The 26,808-nt window shown below is 36.9% G+C and overlaps 1 protein-coding gene and 1 long non-coding RNA gene across 9 annotated transcripts in view; one reads left to right on the top strand and one right to left on the bottom strand.

The window, feature by feature from the left end:
• thrb (thyroid hormone receptor beta) overlaps positions 1–26,808 on the top strand; it is a 68,178-nt gene that overhangs the window by 376 nt on the left and 40,994 nt on the right.
• LOC144995242 (uncharacterized) lies at positions 9,409–12,238 on the bottom strand. 2 transcript variants are annotated; one of them, XR_013658852.1, is made up of 5 exons: positions 12,064–12,238; positions 11,490–11,547; positions 11,286–11,347; positions 10,379–10,474; positions 9,409–9,888 (listed from the first exon to the last, which is right to left on the bottom strand). It is a non-coding gene; the product is annotated as an uncharacterized LOC144995242 (long non-coding RNA). The 2 variants fall into 2 exon arrangements; XR_013658851.1 differs by lacking the exon at positions 12,064–12,238 and having other exon boundaries at positions 11,490–11,701.

Below are 26,808 nucleotides of genomic sequence, written 5' to 3'. Positions count from 1 at the left end.
CTACCAGCTGCGTGTCACACTACGAACTCCATTCAAAATGTCTGTAGATTAAGGCTGTTTGGCTCATTTACCGGCGGTCCTGCTATCGGTGAACATTACCTTGGCATCAGTTGAACTAAGACAAGGTTGTGGACAAATCGGGTTGTTTTTTAGCCTCACTGGTTCTTCATTCGAGCTTTAAAAAAAGATAAACACTGATATTTTACTTGAACGAATGTGCGTCAAATGTGGGTTCGATGGCACGGATGCGTGGGGAAATTAGTCCCAACCGTGCGGGTAAACCCGGTTTTGATTACTTTTATTTATGCCGAATTATTCACAGGTTCACCAAAGCTTCCCCAGTGTCGTGTTAGCTCTCAGTGTGGCTCCTGGAAGTTATTTTAAAGAGAGAGCGTCTTGAATGTGCGCTTGTGTGGTTGGAGTTCTGCACTTCAGCAGGCAGTTCAGCACGGACCCGGGTTAGCTTGTCAGGACCAGAGGGGTTTTGCTAGGTTTGTGGGCCCAGACTTGTTAAGTTGGTTAAAGCAGAGCCGACAGTTTTAGGAGCCTTGTCGCTTTAACTTTTACTTTTCTCCCGGAGTTTCCGCTGTACCGTTTGCTTTCACTTTACCAGCTGCAGCTAACATCTGGCTTAAAAAAAAAAAAACAAGAGAATTCTTCTGCTGCAATTTTTAACAGCGAGGTCGAATTTTTAAAATCATTTTTCGTTGGTGTAACCTGGTTTTAAAATTGTATTTTGTATTACAAAAAATGTTTTCAATATTTTTGTATTTGGTTAAGTTTTTGTTTTTAAGTGTAGTTTTTAAATATGTATTTTAAAAATATTTTAGTTTTTTTTTCATTGTACTTGTATTAGATCATGAAAACACTCTACTATGACAAAAGCACGTGACAGCACAACAGCTAATTAAATTAGCCATTATACAGGAAAAACATTGAAAAAATGTAGGCATAACTCTGTAAGAAATACACATCAGCTCTCACATATTGGTCTTAGTAATAGTTTTTTTCTATTTAAAACACAAAACAACTAGGATATTAACTATATATGCTTTGATAAGAATAGCTTGTTACCAGGTAAAGTAACTATTTGCATTGCTGTTAAAAGAATCTTGCTGATTATCAAAATTTGGATTTTTTTTTAACACAATTGAATTAAAAATGAATAAAATAGACATGTACTTTTATATAACTTTCTATATTTATTGCATATCAGCAAGTAGCACTTTACTTATTCTTTTAAAAAAGTAAATAGTAGAAAATTATTACGAGTGTTTATTATATTTCCTAAATAAATTAAACTCCAACAACCTGAGACCAATGGAAACGTAAACAATCTATACTTTAAAGGTATTTTGTTCACCTCAAAAGTAAGCATTTAAATAACATTAAGTTATAAATCTGTAGTCTAAATGTTATTCATTTTTTAAAAGGTAAAAAAATCTTCTGTTTTTGTGGTAACTGCGGTTCATTAAACACATGAAACACTCACAGCCTTATAGAGTAGTCTGGAAGGACTTCTTATTGACCAACTTCAAATCAAGCTGCTTCAGCCTCACAGTGTCTGCAGTTTCCTCCACCTGTTTGGTGTTTGTGTGTGGGACGTAGGTGGGCTTGTGTGTGTGCGTCTGTGTTAAACAACATTGGCTCTGATTGGCTTCCATGAAACGTGACACTGGCCATGGCCAATCATAATGGCTTATCCCATTGTTAACCCACCCACTTCTCCCATAGTAAGACTTAATAGCACACCACCAGTATAAAGTGATATTTATGCCAACATATTGCAAACAAACCTTTCTAAGTAGCAAATTAAAATATTATATTTCAAAAACCTTTGTTTTGCTTTCATAAAATATATCTGCGTTTGCAACACAATTTATTTCACATGCGTTGTGTCTCAACTCCCTTTCTCCCTGTCTTTGATTTTACATTCATAAGTTTCATTTTAGCCTGACAAATCTGCCATCAAACAGCCTGCTGATTGGTCTAGATTCTAACCAATTAAATCACCACATTTATCTAACATGGTGTCTGTTACCGAGGCTCAGAAACCGAACCAGCTCTTTTTACCTTCGATTTTGTCTCTTTGACTGAAGAACAATTCATTTTTAGTCATTTTAAAATTAATTCATTCTTTCTTTCTTTACTTTTTCTTTTTTTTTAGCATTGTCATGAATAAAATATGAAGCAATACTCTCACTTTTTTAGTTCATGATGGTAAAATGGTAAATGGCGTATACTTATATAGCGCTTTTCTACCTTCTTCGCATGCCTTAATTGCTTTATTGTCCCAGTCCCTTTCACACCCTGATGTTGGCTCCACTGCTGAACACTGGCGCCAACCTGTAGCCACCAGAGGCAATGTCGGGGTTATTGTCTTGCTCAAGGACACTGCGACACATGGGCAGGCATGGAAGGAATCAAACCAGATGTCAATGTCATACCGCCGCACCACGGTCGCCCATGTTGAAGAACAGTACGTATTAGGGGTGTAACGATACGCTAACATCTCAATTCGGTTCGGTTCAGAATTTCATAGGGCTCGGTTCGGTACATTTTGGTTCGGTACGACTGTTTAACAAATCTGCCTAATATGAACTGCTATTTTATGAACTATTTATTGTGTGTGTTTTGGTGCTGCACACATGAATTTCTCCCTTGTGAGATTAATAAAGTTTTCATCTATCTATCTATTTTCTTTATTTTTTCAGTACAAAAAAGGCAGAAAAAAATTACTTGCAAAATGCATTTATTGGTTTTACATAACAATAAATAAAATTGAACTATGTAGGTGATCTGCTTAATAAAATATGAAAAACTATTAGCTGCCAAACCAAACATTTTGCATAATTAACACTGGCCTGAAAAAAATATTTTAACTTGCACTTTTTTTTCTTGTAGACCCGATTGTTACAGTCGGGTGATGCTGTTTTAAGTTTGTTAACATATTAGATGTGTTACCTGTGGCATACGCTATCTATGTGTAACAATGTCGACAATACGACACTGCATTCAATTGTCTTTTTCCTTCATGGATGCTGAAAAAACCGAAGTGTCGAAGTGTTCCCAGAAGTGTTCCCGGAGAGCGTAAGGAGATGGTTCGGTTCAACTACGTGTATCGTTACACCCCCTTGTACGTATCACTCTGCCAGGCTCCTGATTACAATAGCTGTAATGCTTCAACAACCCATCCAGTGGTGCGGCTTCATAGTTTACCAAAGTCTTACGAATACATTTTGACAGACGTGTCGCACAGAAAAATCAATTTGATGTCAGTAAGCACAACCAGAATTTAAAGATGACATAAAATGCACCGTTGATTTTTTCTTTAATATAAACTTAAAGGATTTCAAGAGGGCCTGATCTTATGAAAAATATGTAACATTAACTCAAAAAAACTTTGGTGGTTCTTTTAAATGTTTAGTGCTTTAGTCTGTATTTTCTTGATTGAGACAAATGTGAAGTTCAGTTGGTAGCAGAGTAGGCTCGCCCCATTCATTTTGCTTGATGGTTTTAGTTGCAGTGTTAATCGTTGACCGATTGATCGTTAGAAAAAGCAGCGTTAGGGAAAATTCTAGATGGGAAAATGTATAGTTTGGGACAGTTTGGATTGTTTTTCTATGTTTATTCAATATAAAGATTATATACAACTAACAGACTTACTGAGGATAACTGATATAGAACAGGTACTCTAATTTTAGTTGTGTCTTATTCCACTTATTCCTTTTACAATCAAATATTGCAAAGAACCAATACTCTAAATAGTCAAGTTAGAGTTTCTTTGTGCCAATAGACCGTAGTAATGGTGGTGAAGGTTCCCAATTTTCAAGTGGCATCTTAAAGTTGAGTCATGGCATCTGAACTTAAAATCTTCTTTCTTGAAATGTTTCACCACCCACTTATGTCTCTTCATCAGTAGATAATATCTAGTGATGTCTCGTCCAGCAGATTGTCCAGATGGATTTCTGGCCTGCTCTCAAAATTGAACATGAGACAAAATGGACACAATTGATGATTTTAATCATTAGACAACCATTCTTTGCTTAATACATTTTTGTGTGATTCTTCAAAAGGACCTGTGTACCTGCTGCATCGTCCTTTTATTTCAACAGTTGTGGATGGATTTGCCGGGTATAAAAAAACAGAACCTGCCCTTCACGTTCCCTACTGAGCTTGGCTGTCGTCTTCCTAATGACGTCATTCGGCATGAAGGCATCAACACCTATGAAAATACTCTATAGTTTCCACCTGTTTAGTACTGGACAGATTCCATATTAGTCCTGTCTGTTTTCGCTGTTTTTCTGTTTGCTTCAAAAATGCAAGCTAGTTATGGGCCAACATACAGTATGCTCTGGTTTAGCTATTAAAAAGATTCAGTATGGAGACTGCTTTTTATCTGAATAGGAAATTCTTGACATTCACTCTGGGTTCATTGCCATTGTACATGCTCTTCTTGTGTCTCTGCAAAAAGAGATCTCTGGGTATATTAGAGCCTGCACAGTGAGTCTTCCTAAAAAAGGAAAAAATAACTGTTTATTTTTGTTAACAGCTTATTAAAACTCAAACATGTTTCAGACCTATGTTGTTTTTTTTACTGAATGGTTAAAGATTAAAGATGTTTTTTTTTAAACTATTTTTGTTTTTCAGATGGTCATGTTCAATAAAATACCAAAAAATTGTCAGGGGTTTACTATGAAAAATACCTGAACCTGTGTATTGTTGAAAGATGTATGACAATGAGTATTTAAGATTCTCAGCAAAGGATTTTCCCTGGATATGTGCTTTATTTTAGCTACAGTCTGGCTCCCAAAAACTTTGATTCTCTGGTAAAATTGCTGATTCGTGTTTGCCGTACAGAGTTCCTCTTTTTTCCACCCCTTACAACTGATACTGAGGGGGCCTTTTTGGTAAATAGGGAACAAAACAGAAAAGAAAAATGCAGAAACATTTCCTAAAATTTAATGAAGAAATTCCCCACTTGTTGACTCAATGAATGCAGCACACTGGATGCTATGAGGGGCCGTATAAGACATTATTTATTCTGAACCATTCACATTCATACATTCTTGCTCTCACAGTCATATATACTCTCTTTCGCATACATATATTCTCTTACGCATCCATATATTCTCTCTCTCACATTCATACATTCTTGCTCTCACAGTCATATATACTCTCTTTCGCATTCATATATTCTCACTTGCACATCCATATATTCTCTCTCTCGCATGCATATATATTACTTTACACATACATACATTCTCACTCTCATTGTCACTCTTAAAAAAGAATGTATGTATGCATGGCCGGCCCTCCCTATACGCGAATTACGCAGCCGCGTAGGGCCCCCGTCACCAGCAGGGCCCCGAAGTGGCGACAAAAATTAAATTAAAAAAGACCCAAATCTGGCAACCCATTTCATAGAACTTCCTTACCAACGTGTGCTCTGAATGTTGTGCAAAAGAAAGTTGCCTGCACTTTAATGATCCCCCCTGTCAGCACACATGAACCAATTTGGCAACCCAAATAATGACGTTACACCATTTAGCAACGATTGGTCAACATAATTGCATCTGAGTCTGGCACGGTGTGCATTTACGAGCGCATTTTGTTTCAATAAAGTTGGGGAAAAGAAAAAAAAACAGCACATTTTGTCACGCTGATCAAAGCGACAACAAGAAAACGTCATGCCTCAGAGACTTTATCCACCACCAGGAGCTAAAAAAAGATAAAGAACTTCAACATCAACCACAAGGTAAGTTTGGAGGATGTTGGGGCTTTATTTTTACATTATCCAGCATTTCTGTGCAGCTGCGCAATTTACGTAAAATACGAAGCGATCTGAGGTGAAGTTTGCACATAAACGACCCCCTTTGTCGTAATTTCCCATGGAAAACTCGAAAATAATTTTGATACCCAAGTTTCCAAGATGAGGTTGGACATGACCTTCTAAAACGGCGGAAAGTAAAGAAAAGTAAATAATGACAACTATATGGTGGCTGAAAAATGTTTTAACTCACGATATCGTTTTGTTACATTGTTTTGCTAACACATATTTAGTGCGTTCTGCATTCTCCGGTTTATTACAGCATAAAAACTGCTGTTTATCTGTTATAGTCAGGTAGTCTGAGTTTTACAACAATGAGTGTGTCATAAATCTTGCATTGGCATGAAATATGGAGAATAAAAACTACCAAATACATAGGAAATAAAGGTTCTCATCTATAAATGACAAACAAAATAAATGTACTAATTTTAAAATTATGAACATACAAAATAATACAAAAAGAAGTGTATAAAAGGCTTATATTTCCACTTATTCTCAAATTAGTGTTCACGTTTTATTATTTATAAGTAGGTACATTTATTTCTTATTTGTATTTTGCAGTTTTGATTCTACATAATGATGATGTTTTGCACAGTTCCGTCTCAGCCGACAGTTTCTTCTGCTCTCAAAAAGCATCAAAAGTATTGGAGGTGGTGCAGCGTCCACATCCCAAGATGTTCCTGACTTCACTGAAGATTTCATCTCAGGTAATTTTAAAAGCATGTAAAGTAATAAAAAAAACAGTGTCTGCATAAACCCTTTTTTTCATAAACAGCAGCTGAAGAGTATGGAGCTCCAAACTGTTCATAATTAAATTAATGAAATATGACCTTATGCAAATATACAATCAAACAATAAACCTCTCATAAATATATCAAAAGATCATGAAATTGTGAAAAACCTGCACACAGATTTTAAATGAGCCACTAAAGTATTATTAGTATTCTGCTAAAGATATTTTATTAGCTTTATCATTGATTATTGTATAATAATAATTCTTGTTTTTTAGCTGCAGAAGAAACTGCTGTCACCACATCTACTGTTGAAAGGGGAAACATTTGACTGTTTGACTTTTCACTGTTTGCTTTTATTGAAGTTCTGTCTTTTATGTTCCAGGGGCTCCAAGAGAGGCGTATATGGAAGAGGAGCCGACTGGATCCAAAATTCCACCTACCTCAAATCCAGTTGGTCCAGCTGAATGTCTAACCACACTCTCTGATCCAGTAAGAATGGATTTGGTGCAAAGAGGTCCTTTTCAGACTGAGAAAGACTCTGACTTTCCAAACTCCCCCTCATTGAGCTGTTGTTTTCTTTATGTTGGATTGTTTTATTGTCATTTGATTTGCTATTAAGTTGCTGTTTTTAATAAGTTGGAGTTTTGTGAATGTCATTTGTTGACTGCCTAATAATACATTAAAAAATATATATCTATATACATTTGTCATTGATTTTTTTTCTTTGCATTTAAAATTTGTTTGGCACCACTTAATGTGCATCCAACATCCAGGCAATATACTGTATTCAATTATTTGGCAGCAACCATAATTCACAAATGTATTAATAGAGATATCTCATTTATATTACAACAACAGTTGCGTTTTTTGGTGCTGCTGACCAGTTAGAGGGCCCACAAATTAAATTTCGCTTAGGGCCCCCAGAAGACCAGGGCCGGCCCTGTATGTATGTGAAAGACAAGTATATATGAACGTGTGAGGAAGAGTTTATATGTGTGTGTGAGAGAGGAGTATGCATGAAACGGAAGTTACTTTGCATGAAAAGGAAGGCACTTTGAATGAAAAGGAAGGCACTTTGAATGAAACGGAAGGCAGATGATTTCTCGTGCTCTGATTGGACGAGAGGCCGCCACCTCCCATTTTGAACAGACGCTAACACGAACCAATAAGAAGGCCATCGGAACCTTAAGAAATATTTTATCTTCACCTCAAGTGGTCACAAATCTGTCTGCATCTCTAGAGACACAAAGGAATGTCTCAAATACCAATAATGGTAATAGAAGTGCCACCGAAACAGAAAATCCGTATCCACCTTATTCCTAGCCCCCATGAGCCTTTGCGTGAATTATGGGCGACACTTCCTGTAGACGCTGGAACACGCATTTACATTAAAACAAATTCCTCTTGTTTTCGATCCATAACTACATATAAATGTGGGAAAACCAGCTGTCATTTCTTAAAAAAGGCAACGGTGAGGTGGAGATGAAATATTTGTTAAGGTTCCGATGGCTGCAGGACCCCCGTGGCTACTTCTTGCCGGTTCGTTTTTTTAAAAAAATAAACTTTATTAACAATATCTTGCACATACAAAATACCAAACTCAAAACTCCACTGTGTGCAAAATACAATCTTCACGTTCGCCATGAGAATGAACAAAAAAACATAATGATAACCATGTAAAACAGGTTATGCAAAAAGAAAACAAAAATAATAAGGCAAAGGAATCTGTTAAAGTTTCAGGAGAGACCATGTTTCAACTGTTCTGACAGCTTTTTTGTTAGTGGAAGATTTAATACTGTTCACATACAAAACCATTTCTTTCTGAAAAACATAAAACACGGTTTTTTTGTTGGCATATTTACACTTGTGTATAAAGTATTTAGCCATAATTATAAGTAAATTAACTACATATATTTTTTCTGCATTAAGTCTTTCTTGTGTAAAATATCCAAAAATAATATGCTCGTAAAATAATCTATAATCTTCACATAGATGAGTTCTTATAAAATGTATCACATCTTTCCAAAATAGTTGAGTGAAAGAGCAAAACCAAAAAAGATGAGGCACAGTTTCTGGTGAGGAATGACAGAATGAACAGTTTATGTCCAGATCTTTTTTAAACTTAGTAAAGAAATGTTTCACTGGATAAAATTTGTGAAGAATTTTGAAAGAAATTTCTCTGATTTTATTGGTGATGAAATACTTTTGTGGCAGGGTCCAAACCTTTTCCCACTGAATTCTACATCCAAAGCTGTTCCAGTATGAGATAACATACGGTTTTGTGGCAATCTCATTTTGAAACAGAGAACGGATACTTTGATTATTCCTGCTAGCTGAAAAACATACCTTTCCACAACACAAGTCTGTTAATTTGGGATTTCTTGCTTGTTCATGTTAGCGTCTGCACTGTAATCCCTAGCGAGTTGACTGAACTTAAAAATTATTTTGTAACAGATTACGCAACAGTTAAGTTATATTATTAAAACTTTTAAGTTAACATTTATTAAAATTCATATTGTCAGTTGGCTTACATTTGTATTATTTCATATAAAAAATATTAAGATTCCTCAACTTATAAAAGAGAGATTATTTACTTAAAGTTTTTAATATTTTCCAACTAAAAAACGCTTTAACTAACTATATTTTTATATTACTCAACTCATAAAATATGTAAAATTCACTCAAATGCTTTATAAATTCTTTAACTCATTAAATGTGTAGCATTGAAAATATTTAAAATTCTTCAGCTTAAAATGTATTCTAAACAGAGATATTGATACTGCCCCACTACATTTTAAAGGCTAACATTGATAAAAACCAACAAACGTGAAGGCCACACAATAGTGATTGCTTAATACACTTTTTTTAATTGCTCTTTAAAAAAAAGCACAAATATCAAGAGGATGAAGAAACAATAAGTGCAATAAAACTGCATTATAAGAGTGCCACACAACATATTGACAAAAAGAGTTGGTTTTGTATTTTACGGCAGAAAAAGCAAATGATCACAACAAAACACATTAGTTACATAACACTTAAACCAACAAATAGTCCATTCTGGAAGACTCACTCAACGAAACATTCTCCAGCGTCAATAAATGTCCTTTCAGTGGTTTGCTGTCCTCAAGGCTCAAGACAGCATTCTGAATAAATATGAAGGCAAGTTCAAGTTTTTTGGGGTGCTGTAGGTCCAGAGCATAGATGTCCCCGAAGAGTTAGAAGAGATTAGTCAGCCAGATGTGTGGGACCACTGACGGCAGCATCCGGAGCGTCACCACGACAACTGAGAAGATACCCACAGCAGTGTCTGTGAGGTCTGGTATTCTGGAAAATACAAAACAAAAAACACAGATGAGTTCAGACCCTCAAAGATATTCATCACACTAATGTCCAAAACTGACATTCCTGCCATCTGTCAATAGGAATCTTTTCATGCTAACATTCTGTTAGCTTTTAATCAACTGGCTATGATGTTTTAAGGACCAACTCCAATTAAAATTGTGTTTTTAAAAAGTTCTTTAGCATTTTTCTGAAGGAGGACATTTATAAAATAATTTAAGACTAACGCTTCATTTTTCTTTATTCAAATAATGATGGATCAGGAGCAGAAAAAGGTAAACGAAACTCCACTCCTTCCAATCAGGAGTCCCTGATGTTCGCCTTTCATCTTCCGTCTCAGTTTTAAAACCATTTAAAAATATCACTCAGTTTACAAACTACAAACAATTGCCCTATTTATTATGTCACTCAATAAAATCTCAATCAATATTAAAGGATTAGTGAAAACCATTGACAGGGAGTCGTGTGCACTTACTGTACAGGTCTTGAAGAAGTTGGAGGCATCTTCATGCAGATAAACAGGAAGTGCAAGGAGGACAAGTGCCCGTCTCATGTTCACGTCACGCTGGTCCTAAAAGAATAAAAAGAAATATCCATTACCTTTGAAGCAAATGCAGAGCAAACACTTCCAATATTTACTTAAGGAACTTTAAGAAATAATAAAATGATACCTTTTCTAGATGTCTATTTCTAGTAAGAGGACAATACAGTGTTTATGTCATGATCCACTTCAGGTCAAAGACCCAAAGTCATTTGAAGGCAAGTTACACCGTGGCTTCTTACAGCTGTTTACAAATGATTTGTTATCCGTTTTTGAATTATGCACATTAGAAATTCACCTGGAGGTCATAAATCCTAACCAAGCTGGCCAGTTCCTGTCTGTTTTGGTGGACTTAGTCTCAGAAAAGGGCAGCTTTAAGTTACACAAACATGTAAAAACTGCACAATTTCCTCTGACTGCATCTACTCTACATAAATCCATTTCAGATCTTGACAGATGAGTTTTCATGGTTTCAAATGATGGAATGGTGCTAATGCAACATCATTTTATTATTGTAATATACTGTCATAAAGACATGACAATATTCCAAAGTGTCTCCACATACATGGCAGTGGAAACACTTTGGAATATTGGCTATGTAGTACTGCAGTATTATATGTAGTACTGCATAGTGCCAAAGTAACAGAACACAACTTGCACCTCCATTCCATTGTGCCACCTTCAGCCTGCAATCTAAATATGTTTAGTTAAATTGTAAATAATTTCAGCTCTATTTAGACCTTTGGCTAGTTAAAATGTGCATAAATGTTTCCATGCTGCCGTATAAATCTAATAATGGTAATAGTTCAGGATGAATGTATTAAATAAGTATAAAACTCACCCACTGACAGGTCTTTTCTGGTGAAATGGTGACTTTCTGGTGAACTTTCTGAAGTTCAGTATCTGAAAAAGTCCAAGAGAGATTTTTCAATGTTAAAAAATGTTTCAATTATATTCTGATCAAAAAACATTTATTGCACTACACAACCTATTGCATTTTTTGTTTTTTTAAAATAGCTCTAGACAAATAACTGAGACAAGTTACCTCGCTGGCCTTGGCGTCTACCTGGAGGTGAAACACTGAACACTCTGTAGTTCGGTACCTGAACACAACACGAGCACGTTGATTAATTTATTTTTACAAAAACCTTTTTTATAACGGAGATCAGTGATTTATAAAAGCTTAAAGCTGCATTCAAAACCCAATGCTTCCATGTAGCAACCAGGCTTAAAACTGTTGGCGGTAGCTCCTCCCACACAACCGTTAGAGGCTTTGAGTGACATTTTTGGACAAATGTCCAGCAGCAAACTTTAGCCACAGACAGAGGCCTCCAACGCGAATTTCACACGCGGATCATGTTTAGTGTGATTGCAGCATAACAGATCATTTCTACCTCTGAAAAAAAAAAAACCTCATCACTGTCGTAACTTACGGGCAGAAATGCATTTTGGGTTTGGCTCGCCATACGTCTGCTATGACAAACTAATCATGTATACATTTCCACATTAATCTCTAAAACAATCATAACACACATATGTTTAAACAACAGTAAACCACATTTACGGTAGTATAAGAGCATTTTTAAAGCATTCATTCATAAACCATGAACGATACTTACCAAATTAAATCAGGGCTGAAGACAAGACGGCACCATCAGCGATGAGGCGGATGAAAAAAAAACCTGAGGTTGGGGCGTCTTGAAGCGGGACGAAATCGCAACGCTTTGCAGAATAATAAAATGCTCGACTTTCAATTTCAAACGTCGCATACTCGCATTCGGCAAATCCAACATGGCCACCTGAGCTAACGTAGAGAAAACGAAAGACCCTCCCACCAGTACGTGATGACGTCATAACGCTACTTCACGGATCTTAAAATTTTTGAGTGCCAGATACAAATAAGCTTTAAAATATTTAGCACTGTTAAGTTAAATTTGAAAAAATCTTGATAGAGCTTAATACTTTATAGTTGAATCAACTACAAAATGACATTTAAGTTGTGTAACCTTAATAGTTATGAGTCAGTACAAGTGATAGGGTTTAGTGTTCAAAATGGGAGGTGGCGGCCTCTCGTCCAATCAGAGCACGAGAAATCATCTGCCTTCCGTTTCATTCAAAGTGCCTTCCTTTTCATTCAAAGTGCCTTCCTTTTCATGCAAAGTAACTTCCGTTTCATGCATACTCCTCTCTCACACACACATATAAACTCTTCCTCACACGTTCATATATACTTGTCTTTCACATACATACATTCTTTTTTAAGAGTGACAATGAGAGTGAGAATGTATGTATGTGTAAAGTAATATATATGCATGCGAGAGAGAGAATATATGGATGTGCAAGTGAGAATATATGAATGCGTAAGAGAATATATATGCATGCGAGAGAGAGAATATATGGATGTGCAAGTGAGAATATATGTATGCGAAAGAGAGTATATATGACTGTGAGAGCAAGAATGTATGAATGTGAGAGAGAGAATATATGGATGCGTAAGAGAATATATGTATGCGAAAGAGAGTATATATGACTGTGAGAGCAAGAATGTATGAATGTGAATGGTTCAGAATAAATAATGTCTTATACGGCCCCTCATAGGATGCCCTTGTGTAGCTGAGGGCCTTTTTCCCGCTTGACTGTTTTAATTATATTTAAAAAAATCACAGCACTCATCTTGAATTAACACCATCACATTGTTCCTTTATCTCTGTTTACTGACTCATCAATGAGTTTGGAGGCATTTCCTCTCTTCAGTCATCATATTAAAAGTGTACCTGACAACTTAAAGTGCAGCATTTATTGCTTCTCAAGCAGTTGTTGCTTTTCATAAAAAAACAAAAAATCACATACACAACAAGTCGCACCTGAGTATAAGTCGCACCCCTATGTAGAGAAAATAGACTCTGTTTGTGTGTAATTCCTGATTTGTAACTTGTGTCTGCTTGTTTGCGTGTAACTTTGGATTTGTGTGTGTGTAATTTTTGATCTTTAGGTTATACAATACACTTTGTGCATAACTGTGTGTACTTGCGATTGTGTATTCACATGTACACTCAAATACAGTACACACGTACAGCTTGAAACTACAACAGCTTAAAACTAGTTACGAATTCCAAATGGCTCCTACACATACAAATCTTTAAATAGTACGCATCAATCCCCTGATACACACACACAAAACCACATTTATGCATGAATCGGTTAAGTGCGCACGAGTAGTGACACTCCTTTCACGTCTTCAGATTTGTGCGAAAATGATTCAATTAAATGCTGGGTATTAAGAATTTTCTAATCAGCTGCTTTGAACTTAGATTGTTAATAAAATCAAGTAAAAACTTGACATTTTTTCACTTTCTTAAACAGATATGCCTCAAGTAACCTTGAAACAGCCATTCATGCCCTGATCACCTCTCGTACAGATTATTGCAACTTATTGTACTTTGGTTTCACTCAATGATCACTAAACCACATCCAGTTTGTTCATAATACAGCAACGCGACTGTTAACTGGAACATCCAGACAAGAACTCGTCACTCTGTACTTCGTTCATTCCACTGGCTCACTGTTATTTTAGAATTCCGTTTAAACTTTCACTGTTTGTTTTTAAAGCTCTTCCTGGTCTTGCCTCAGTTTAGTTAACTGAGCTTTTAACTGTTTGTAGCCATTATAGAGTTTTAAGGTCTGCCAACCAATATTTGCTTCATGTCCCTAGGTCCTGACAGAAACACTCGGGTGATTGTGCTTTTTTCATTGCCGGCACTCAGTTATGGAGTAACATTCCCTACAGAAACGCACACGATATCAGTCCTTAACAGTTTTAGATGTCAACTTAAAACTTCTAATCTGTATTTAATGTATTGCTTTTTGCTGTTTTTATTTATATTTTTGTTCTTAATCTGCCTAATTTTAAAATTTCTTTTGTCTTTCTTTTATTTTACAACACTTTGGCACCCTAAAGCAGTTGTGAAGTGCTACTTAAATAAAGATTAATTTATTAATTCAATCATGCATTCATTCACAAAGTCCAGTCAGTCTATTTTTCCTCCATAACTTATGCAAGAAGTACCACTTTTACTTAAAGATATGGTAGTTGTCAACTATCCTTTCCCATTCTTGAAAGTTTTCTTAAAAGTATTTTTTCATAAAGCCTACAGCAAAAAAAAGAAATTAGGCTACTTGAAAAAGGTTACCGCACAGCTTTTGGTAAAGTTCTTTCTATGCTGTCATCTCGTTAAAATGTCTTGTTTTTGTGTATTTTCGGTCAGAATCTAATAAATACGGTTTTGAAAGTTAATATGGTCGGACCAATCAGCAAGAAGTTGAAGGAATCTGTAAGTGTTAGCAGCCAAAAATAGGTCTTTCCTGCATGAGTGCACCCACACACAAAAAAATCTGCAAGCAACCTTCTAAAATGTAGGAACTACCGTTCATTAAGCAGGAATGGGTAGAGAAAGACTGTCAAAATGCCACTTCTCAGGATTTAAACACAAGGTGAAGTGGATCTATCACAACAACAAAAAAAATCACGAAACTGATTATTTTTGTTACATCAACTGCTTCTTTAACAAAGCAGTACTTTCTTTATAGCTGCTTTGGTTCAGGATTGAGAAAACAATAAAAAACATGTGTTGTACAGGTCTGCCCATTTTTCCCCAAAGAAAGCCAATTTCTACCCGTAAGGGTGGTTGTGTCTAAGGCCTAAGGGAGAGACCAGGTGGCTTATGAACATATTTCATTTCAGCCACCTGTATCCAGGATCTCATTTTTCAATCATGAGCATTGGTGAGGTTAGAAACACAGATTGATAATTCAAAAGCTTTGCCTTTTTTCTCACCCCCTTCTTAGACTGATATAGTGACTACATTTCTGCGGTCCCTGCACTGTCCTGCAGCTCTTACAGTGTTTTTTTACAATTGTTTACACTCTAAAATAAAAATCTCCTAACAATTTGCAAAATTCCACTCCAAGGAGAAAAAACACCGCCACAGATTTTACACACAATGTCATTACACACATTACAAACAATGTTTGCGTCACTCTTTTTGCAAAACATTACACAGTGATTTGTGAAACTAAACAAATATTTCAACACCTTAGACACAGATAAGGATTGTGAGGTTACTTTCTTGTCATCACAAAGCCCCAGATTGCCAATGACCACACAAATGAACAAATTGGATACTCACATCCACAAAGTGGGGAAGCACACATGTACTAATTTGAAAACACAATCACCAATGTGACAGGTCAACGATGGGTTAACATCTCCCTCTGCGCTGTTATCACACAAAATGGGGTCCTCTACCACCATGCAAATCTGGGACCCTAAAATACAAATTTAATACTTGTTTTTCTTGACCGATTGCACAAGAATGTCACAGCATTAAACGAAGTGGACCAGATGCAGTACATTGTCGTTTGGGACAATACCTCATTCAGTTTCATTCCTATCTTAGAGAAATGCTAGCAACTGCAGTGCTGAGGAGACGTCGGGTATGAAGGTTGGCTGATAAGTGTTTATGATATATAGATGGTCGGGGAAAAAGTAAGAAACGATGTATATAAAAAAAATTGTTTTAATGAGCCTGAATTCATCTGACCATATTTTAATGAGTTGCTATGTCTCATCATTGTGGTGTTATGGCATTATTTTAAAAGAATTCTGCTAAGGAAACTACAAGGTAGCTTTTAGGGTGACGTCACAGCAGCATGGGTGTGTGCCACGTAACGGGACACAGACACAGCGTTCTAACAAATAAACAGTTGGACCCTTTTTTTAAGTTTGAGAACACGACAATTGTTGCTTTACATTTGTCCGCGGCTCATTTGTTGCTACATTCTTACTCTGTTTACATCATGTGACCGCTGGCTACGGTGGACGTTTTAGTTCAGTTGTTCCGTTCCGTTCCGAGGACAGATTGTATTCAGACTGAGGAATCTCGGAGCGAACCGAAGGACAGCCCAATTGGAAACGAATCAAAATTACCTCTAAAGATGGGTCAGAGATCGGTTGCTGGTCTCTTGGGTCCATTCAGAATGAAAATTTGTTCTGGATTATTGGGGGAAACGAACACTGGTTCACTTTAAGCGGACAAAATGTGTCCAGTCTGAAACCCCCTTAATTTCAAATCCAGGTTTTAGTCTCTATTTCACAGTTTGTCAATGTAGAACTTTAAAATATCTACTAGAGACAGTTGGTAATTGTACAGCAGTTATGTAACAAGATCTTGAGGTAATAGATTTATACAGGAGCTGAACTTTGTTGCAGACCAACACCGGCTCAGAACAAAGGTCCACCTGTTAAAAGGAAACTTCAACCAATAAGGAAAATTCCAATTGATTCACAGTCTTTGGTTTACATTTTTTCTAATAAGAGTGACTGGTTATGAAAGTGTCGTCAAACCACGTTGAAAGATTGTCCCGCTGCTGCGGTCCATCTGAGCTGTGGCGTGTGGCATGTGTTGTTCGGCTTGTTGTGTTGTATGTATGGTATTGTGCAGCTGTCTAAGACATCTGCTCAAATGGCACTAGGACTTTAATATGGCAGCGTGCCCTAGTGGATCCCAACAAAGTCGGCCTTGTTTTGCAGAAATCAATGCATCTGCTGTAACACAAACAACTAACAACTCAAACTTTTCATTTATGGCAGCAGTCAGGCAGCTCAGCACAGACAGTGAGCCAAACCCTTATCCAGAGTAGATTAATGCTCCTGAGCCCCGTAAATGGAACAAAGCTTGTTAAGTGTTTTCTTTCTCCTCTAAATCTCTCAGGAATGATGGCTCTTTGGCAAGAAAATCTCATTAACAAGGGAAACAAAGCAAAAATGATTACCATAAAAGAGTTAGGTTGCTTTTACCTGTGGGGTTTTGGTTTTGAACAAAGCAGGTTGGAGTTATTTAGAGGAGAAGATCATATCTATGGGTCAGTGGTGTTTTGGATTAGCAGTGCCTTTAAATTTTGTGCACGGTGCAAATATGATTTTCCAGTCCTATTTAAAACATCAGAAACTCTGCAGCGTGTGCACACATCAGATTTACTTTGCAATATAACTAAATCCTGAAGTACAGTTTGACTTGGTTAATTTTATTCAACTTCTAAGTCTCGTCTTGGTTGGAAATCACTTAGGTGTCTTGTGGAGAGTAATAACAGGATGTCCAAAAGTTACAATTTTTGTAACTTTTCCATTTATTTTAATTGAAACAAAAACATAAATCTTGCCAAGGGTTTAAATTATTTCAGGCTTGATTGTAACAGTTTCTTTTTCTGAAGTGAACATCATGCACTATGTTCACAACTCTCAACAAGAGCAGATTTAGCATCAGGACAGCCACTGTGGGCTCGGTTTAAACAAGTGAGAATGCTGATAAATGCCCCCCTTAGGGCGGGTCTCCCTTGGGAGGCCCTGGCTCGTGCCTGGGGTTGGGGTTGGTGGACGCTCAGAACACGACAAGTTCCGGCTACTCGTCTGGGGGGGGGGCTATTTTTGTGGTCAGGCTGGAGCTTGAACTTTCTGTCCCCCTTGTCTCCCTACTCTCTGGCATTGGGTGGCGGTCCTGCTGGCCCTGGCCGGGGTGGCGGATGTGTTTGCCCGGCAGGCGGTTTTCCTCAATCTGCTTTACCGTTGTTGTATTTTGTACATGTTGACGTGTTTGTAGGTGAACATTTTTGGAGCCAGCAGGTATGTTTATAACATTTGAGTGTGTGTGGACAGGCCCCGCCCACTTGTTGCATTGTTCCCATAATAGAGGACAAATATACAAAAATTTATTAAAACTGCGTTTGAACGTTGACGTTTGAAAAAGCTCTCAGTTGTGATGCAGCAGTTGAAATGGGCGGGCCAAAGTCTCCCTGCTCTGCTCCAATCTGATGCATCCACTTGCAGACAGATAGATCCATGAACGTCTTTCTTTTCATAGTCTAAGCTGGAATCTGGGTCAAAACTGTAAGGCTGGATAGCTCCAGTATTGCCTGCTATTTTTATTACACAATTTGGGTATGTGAGGGGCTATAACCTAGCGGGAAAGAGTGAAAACAAATGGGATATTAATGGAGGGTTACTTCCGCACCAATAGTCCCACCCACAACTCGGAGACCAGTATCCGATGAACTTGTGCCGCTGTGCAGAAACTATGTCTTAAAAAATGACACAGACTTTTTGATTTTGGCTAAAAGATAATTAAAAGACCACTGGGAACGCTTCTACAATAGATCAAAATATAACAGAAACTTACTTTAAAGGGAACCAGGGATTGGATGTTAAATTCCCTCCTGAGCTCAGGTGAGCGTTGATATCTTGCAAAAGTGAAAATAGAGGCCTTAAAGATGTAAAGTAAATCCAGTCTTCTACAGTTAGTGTTTTCAAAAAGCTCTTCTGATAAAACAAAAATGTGTTTTATTAAAAAAAAGATTCCAGGTCATTTAAATGAAAATAGGAAATATAATTTAATGTTCAAAATTTCACAAGGTAGCCATAACAAAAAAATGTTATTTACTGCTAATTATGGCGGTGCATTATTGCTCTGCTGTTTCCAGTTTTAGTTTGAAATTGGCAAAAATGTGCTCCCCCCAGATCTTTCATGTAACTGTGCTGAATAAGCAGAAATCACCAAAACAAACTGGACGTTCAGGCTGATGGAAAAACTGGTTTCAGTCCTCATGCCAGAGTCTTATTCCCTGACAAAAATGTTTCTGGGTCGGAGACACACAGTGATGCTGCATATCCCTTTGGCATTTTTCAAAAGGAAAATCTTGCATTTGGTTGACATGTAAAAGTGAAAAAAAAAGTTAAAAGTAAAGAAAAGAAGGGGGGGAAAGGTCGCCAAACTTCTGTGACAAGTCAACAAAGAGTCCCCAAAACTACATGTTGATTTAAGTTTCATTATCTAAAATAAATACTGAAAGATATTTACTTACAAGTGAAATACTAATAAGATGATACCCCTTGCAAAAATTAAACTTTAACTTGAATGCAAAATATATTTCATAACTATAGGATTTGAAATTTTTCAATTTTTCATGTCAATTGTATAACAAAACAATCGTTTTGTGTCACCAGTTAATGCACTGCAGAGAATATGCTCAAAATCAGCCTCGTCTATCCATTCTACCAGTAAAAAATGCAGCATGCACAGACCTGATTTTCATTTTTGGAGTATGTTTTTGTTCTTCTAAGGAGATTTCTGCATCGCGGCAGCTTCTGGGTCTCAGTGCAGCATGATTTGGCGCAGTTTAAAGTACAAACTTGAGCCAGGGCACAGAGATTTGAATGCACTCGGTACTTTGAGAACTGCTGCACGTCATCTCAGCAGCAGGGTTTGCTCCTGGGATTGGTATGTTTTTGGAATTATGTTAAGAGCTCTATCAAGAATTTCCCTTCAGAAAAGTTCATATCTAAGAAAGGAGCTATACTCTGATTCACAATAATGTTTGTGATGAGTCAATACTGTTGTGGACTTGAGCTTATACTGTAATTAGTTAACTTGTGCTGAACTGTCTGAAGTACTAAAACACTTTAATCCAACTCTTTCTGAAATCTCACTCAAATGAGAAAGGGGGCTTTCATTAATTATTTGCTAAGGATTAGTATTTCTTTCTCTTGTTCAGTAATGTATCCAGAGACTAAAAACATGAAGCAGAGGTTCTGAGATGACAGGATGTGTCCATAAGGTGTATTTTAGGGTTTGCTGACCCTAAATTTCTAGTTAAATCACAAATTTATCGTTATCGCGATATCAAGCTGTTTAGTATGCATATCACAAAAGTCGTCGAAAATTGCAGTAAAAGGTAACCTTAAATGTGCTAAAGCAGTCTTATGGCAGCTTGAAATATTTAACGAATCAAATGAATCCCGTTGTGCTTTTGGCCAATCGGATGGAGCCCTTCATGTTGTTGACTAATCGGATGGGTCATTTAGAGTATAATTTAAGTTGTTTTGACTCTTATTCAAATTAAACTGTTGCAGTGAAATGGAAATGTTGTTTTTGGTTGTTTTGCTAGTTGTTCATGTATCACAAGTTTTATTGTCATCACAATATTGATCACTAATATCGTAAGTTGGTGGTTTTCCTCAGATCATGCAGCCCTAGTTCAGACTGTTTGATCTTTTATTGCGGAGTTATTATGCTCATCGACGATGTAAACAAAGAGACGACAAACTCCTTGTCGTGTTCATCAAAAGGGTTTTTAAAGGAAAGTTTGGATCATGCTACTGAAATTGGGCTGTCAGAAAAATGTGTATCAAATATGATACAAATGGTTATACAGTGTAATCATTAATTTGTACAGATAGGCACAAATCCAGCCCAAAGATGCCAAATAGCATAAAAACTCTAAAAACATCTGCATTAAAAAAATAGACTGACGGAAAATAGATGATCTCGTTCTTTCTTGTCTTCTGGGATCTGGTGATGGATGTTCTTTTTCCCGGCAAATTTCTTTTTTGTTTACCACACCTGATAAACACATGTGTTTTGCTTAGCAGGAGGCTAACAACTTCCAGCCTTGTTTGTTTTTTTGCACAAATGTGGGCCTTCCTTCTGTGGTTGGGTTACTTTTACCTGCAACGCCTTATTTAGATGGGAAATGGGATGCTCGTACCTGATTTTCACTACAAAAGCTGCAAAAGGCATTTATGCAAAATACTTGCATAAATGCTAAAGTAATTGAATTTCTAAATTAGTTAAAATACTAAAAGTTAAGCTAAAAGGCTAAGAAAATTAGCAACATCTGTAAGAGAAGTTTAAAAATATATATATGCTAAACATATTTAAAGGAAAAGCCATGATGAAGTTGTTAAGAAGACTAATTCATTTAAAATAGTTTTGCTAAATTTGTAAATGAGTTTTTTTTTAAAGGCCCCTTTATGTTTTAAAAGGATAAATTATACTTTGGCTTAGGTTTGCTAAAGTTTTGGAAATTTTCTTTTTGAGTTTTAATGACACTAAAACTTTTACACATTCTTAATAATATAAAAGAGTAAAATACAAGGAGATATCTTGAATGTTTGAACGGGTAGAGGTTAAAAGAAGAAGATTCAAATTTCTGAATGTTTATCAGAATTTAGATGCTAAAAAAACTTGAAAACTGTGAAATCTGTGGCATATCTAAAAAAAAATCACCATGTTGAAGGTTTGCTGATGTGGATGAAGCAGAAATTTGCTCCTTCGTCCTCAGCAACATATTGTAAACAACAATTGGATGGGATAAAGTAAAGTTTGAGTCTCAGTTTTGACCAGTAGCGTACTTGCTAAGCAAGAAGCCCCCCCCCCCCCCCCCCCCCCCAAGAGAGCTTTAATAAAGTTAAAAACGCTGATTAAAAACATCTAATCAAACTTTATTTTCATACTACAGTAATGCAAAGTGCTTTACAGACTTAAAACAATTCAAAATATAAGGAAAAACTCATGCAACCAAGATAATGTCACATGAAATGGCGTTTGTATTAAACTCTACATAGAAACTGAAGTAGAAATCTGTGATGCTGATAATAATAATAGGAAATAGAGCACTACTGTGAACAAATTTCCTTGAAATGAGATGAGACTGTAAATATGTAACAAATATGGAAAACTGACAGAAAATAGCAGGTTCTTGTTTTTCGTTGTCTTCACTTTGAGATCTACAGAAAGCAATGAACGATTGCACAATGTGGTTGAAGGATTTCTCTGCTATTGACAAAGAGCAGTCTATTTGTCTGCAATTTTTTGTTCTTCCTGTTGGCAAATTATTGCCACACAGTTGTGGGCATTGCTGCGGACCTTCACTGGAAGTGTCCCTCGTTCTGAGATCTACAGGGACCAGGGCAGACCTGCAGTGACAGGAAACAATCACTGTGCAGCAGCACATCCATGCCTGCACAGCCATTTTTCTGAGCCGACAAACGGCTAAAGAGATTTACAGACATCTAAGTAATCAAATGATTAAAGCTGATTTAGAGGAAATGGCTGAGAAGCAGAGGCTTTGGTGCTTCTGTCGCTGCTCCTTGTGCAGGATTGAGAGTTAATCTGATCTTATTTTAGTCCTTTAAACTTTGAATTTAGTCATAAGCACCCAGTAGATTTGTGTCATTGGAAATCTGCTTTGTTGCAAAAAAAAACGAAAATTTAGACTAGACAGAAAGCTGACTTTGGGGTGGAAACGCCTGAAACTGGGACATTAATTTGAACAGAAATGGGGGATTTTCTTAAATAAGATTAATCAGACCGTAGACCCTTGAAAACGTATTGTTATTAATTGTAAAGAATTATAAAGAATTTGTGTATCATTAAAACAAACATTTTTATAGCCTTTTCAAAAGTTCTGTTTATTTTGAAAATGTCCTTTGCAATAGTTTTACACTCTGAGCTGATGCTATGGTTTTTCCGTTTGATACAAAAAAACAAGCAGAGACAAAGGAATCAATCATCCAGAGGTCAGAGGTCAGAGACCTTTCTGGAGATATTTGGAGTCTCTGACTTGAAAGTCTCTTAAATATCCCCTTAGAAAGCAGTCATGCTATGTCCTGACTCCCACTTCTCTGTCTTAAAGAGCCTTCAGAGCAAAACGTACAGCTTCCTCCAGCTGCAGTCACAGCAGCAGATGCTCATGTCCAGATGCCTTCAACAGCCTGTGATGCAGACTGAACTGCACAGACACATGCACAAGGATGCTGATTCCAGCAGGATGAAAGTGTGAGGAGCTTCAATTAAAGCCAATTAAAAAATACAGTGGAGAGCTGAAATGATCTGGAACCAGTGGGAAGATCTACATGGATTGGAGATCTAAAATTGAAAAGAAATGTGCTGCATGAAGAGAGGAAAATCCAAATTCCAAATATTAGAGAAAATAAAGAATAAAAAAAGGGAAACAAAAATAGAGCTTGATCTGTAGCTCTTGAATTATCTGTTTCTTCCTTAAAAAGTTTTCAAAACACTCTCAAGAACTTTATTTTAAAAATGATTTCCATCCCAAAATAAGCCCTGCTCTTTTATAGTTTTATTACAAAAATCCAATTTGAGCAGAGAAAATAAAAATAAAAAAGGTGATCTTTGTGTCTTGTGCCGTTAAAAAAAGATGATCTCTCCATGAAGCAGCTCCTGTCATGTCTTCGGGACATGACAGGAGCTGACACACCGCTTTGGTTGGCCCAAAGCTTTTTGAGTTTTAATGAAAATAAAACTGAAGTTTTAGTTTTTGGACCGAATGATTTTAAGGAACTTTCCCAGGTTGATTTGGGTCCCTATACTAACTTTTTAAAAACAAATGTCTCTAATCTAGGTTTTAAACTGAACAGTCATTTTAAACTGGATCAGCAGATAAGCTCAGTGGTGAAGTCGAGCTTTTTTCATCTTCGCCAACTTGCTAAGGTAAAACCTTTTTTAACAGCTGCACATTTTGAAACCGTAATCCACGCGTTTCAAAATGGATTACTGTAATTCTCTGTATATTGGACTCAGCCAGTCGTCTCTCCCACGTCTCCAACGTGTTCAAAATGCAGCTGCCAGTCTTCTGGTTGGAAGTCGTAAGAGAGACCACATCACGCCAATTTTAGCATCGCTCCACTGGCTTCCTGTGCATTTTAGAGTTCACTTTAAGATTCTTTTACTTGTTTTTAAATCTTTACATGACCTTGCCCCGCTGTACCTCTCTGAACTTCTCTCTCCTTACTCGCCAGCCCGGTGCCCCAGATCAGCTGATCAGCTGCTTCTGGAGGTACCGAGGTCCAGACGGAAGCTCGGAGGGGACAGAGCTTTTCCTGTCGCTGCTCCAAAGCTTTGGAAAACTCTGCCACCGTCCATAAGAGAAGCTCCATCACTGCCCATTTTTAAAACCCGCCTGAAAACCCATTTTTATGCTCTGGCTTTTAATACAACATGAGACCTCTGTTATTGCTGGGTTGCTGTAGTGGTTTTATTGTTTTTATCTCTTATATTTAATCTTGTGTTTAGTGTTTGTTCGTGTTCAGCACTTTGTGTCGGCTGCTGTTGATTAAATGTGCTATATAAATAATGTTGAGTTGAGTTGAGTGATCTTTTTGCACGCCTTTTTCATAGTTTTCGCATTAAGAGGAATCATTTTGAACTCTTTTCCCAAGTTATTTATAATGGACAGGAAGTAGTTATTAATTTTAATGTGATGGAATAAACGACAATGCTCTACAACTTTATGACAGAAGTAAAACATACAAACATTGTGCATAAATAAACTGTTGACCAAGCAGTTTTCATGAACACTTCAACTCACTGTATTGTTCTTCCAGATACTTTAGGCTCTTTTTGTCTTTTTGATGCCTGCTGTTCCGCAGCAGCATAATCTTTTCGTTTCAGACCTTTAAGATAACATTTTAGAGGGGGGTCAGAGGAGGAATGGGTGTGGCCTAAAGAGGGCAAATGGAATGACAATGCAGAGACAGAAGATTCTGTTCTAAAATGTTTGAATGTTACTGACAGTTGTTGACTCCATTTTTCTGGTAGATTTTTATTCCTGCTGCGTGCTCAACTGCAGAGCTGATTACAAAAGAATGCACCAATTTACCAGCAACAATGCTTTAGTCAGCCTTGTTATTATTGTCCAAATGCCCGAATTTGAGCTAAACGTCAAAGTATTGAATGTTACAGTTTCTCAAACGACCACAGAGGTGTGATGTCAAAATGTCAAAACATTTTTCGTTCATCGCTTTAGTTCTTATTGATGACCTCCTTTGAGGAATTTTCTTTTTTGGTCTCGACGTTTTTTAATTTGAAATATTTTGTTGGGTATTTTTATATTTGCTGGTGACTGGAGTCATGGGTAGATCTGATTGTCTCTGTGTTTACTTTGTTTTGGCCAACCAGCTGTTATCCACACATTGTTGAGTTGGACGGAGCCAATTCTAGTCAATGTCATCAAAGGTTTCATTTTCTCTGCTCAGTAAGTGACATATTTATGTCTCTGGTTATAAAAAGGAAAGCTTGTCTATTCATGTGATGGCGTGTCTGCTGTGCTGTGAAGTTTTTCTTAAAGTCAAGGTCTCCATGCTCAGGTTTGCTCACCACAAAGCTGGACTGTAAGACAGCCCACAGGAGCAGGCTCTGAGTACATGATCAATAGAGGGCAAACCAGGCAGGACTCCCAGTGGGGCTGTGCAAAGCTACCCCTTAGACAAATCACTTCATTATAGTAGAGTGGAAGATGCTAGCAGGTAGGGCATACTGAGAGCTGGAAAAAATGTGAAGGCAGCAGGGGTCCCTGTGATAATTGTGAACACTCTGGCCCCCAAACTGGACGAATGCCTCCAGCAGAATGCAAGAACAACATCAGAGATCTAGGTACAGCAAAGATACTGTGCTCCCAGGCCTGGTGTGTGTGTGTGTGTGTGTGTGTGACTGTGAAGCGCTGTGAAAGTATACTATTTACCATTAGCCAACTGCCCAAACACATGATAGCACTGAGATGCTAATGCTGCAGCGGCAGGTCAGCTGACCTAAGAGGCAAACACCTTTGTTATCACCAAATGCTGAGCTGAACGTTCAAAGAGAATCACCTTCAATTCATTTTTTGAAAGATATAAACTTCACTCCTACAGTTGAGGACATCAAGCTTATATAATACAATGCAGCAACATAAACATTTTTGATTTATTTCTACAGATTAGTAGAGAAGTTTATCCTTACATTTTTATTTCACTTCTGTAGCAGTTTTATTTGATGTTTTCATTGTATTGTGACTTTCTCTCTGTTTGCATTTAACGTAATATCTTTTTTTTTAAATAACACAGATAGTGATTATTGTGAAATAATGAAATCATTTATTTGGTAGATTTTTGTTTCTACCAACCAACCCACTGTGGTTGTGACTTCAAACTTGGAGCATCAAACCACATGCAGCAAAATCTGTTTCAAGGCTGCTGTTACCAAAAACGCTCTGCTGAGTGCGTTCTAGTGTTTCTCTTTAGGAGATGCTCAAGCTAGCGCTAGCTCCCAAAACATCTGCTGCATTGTTCTGCAAACAGTTTCACAGCTTGTGTTTAGTTTAACTTTGCATTAGTCAATTTCCAAAGCAGATGTTAAAATAAAATAGTTTTTGTCAAACATATTCCATCATTTGTCATTTTTGTTAAAGAAAGTAAAAGCAGGGAGAAAAAAATTGAATTTGAAATAAAAGAATTGGAGATTTTTATGTTTTGGCCATATTGCCCAGCTCTAATAGAAATGTGACATAATTATACTTTGGCTTAGCTGCAACTCATCCTTTCAACTTTTCCATTGTTTCTCTTCGTATCGTCACATAGTCTGAACTGTGTGTCACAAAACAGATTTTATGCAGTGCAGTGTTTCTAGTTTTAAACCTCAAGTGTAACCACTAAGATTTGTTGTCTTAACAAGATAAGATTTGCAAGATTTTTTGTA

This window comes from Oryzias latipes, chromosome 11 (genome assembly GCF_053564925.1).
Source record: "Oryzias latipes strain Hd-rR chromosome 11, Olatipes_Hd-rR_3.1".
NCBI classification, from domain to species: domain Eukaryota; kingdom Metazoa; phylum Chordata; class Actinopteri; order Beloniformes; family Adrianichthyidae; genus Oryzias; species Oryzias latipes.
The sequence above is the reverse complement of the archived record's forward strand: the minus strand, read 5'-3'. Positions and strand labels throughout refer to the sequence as shown.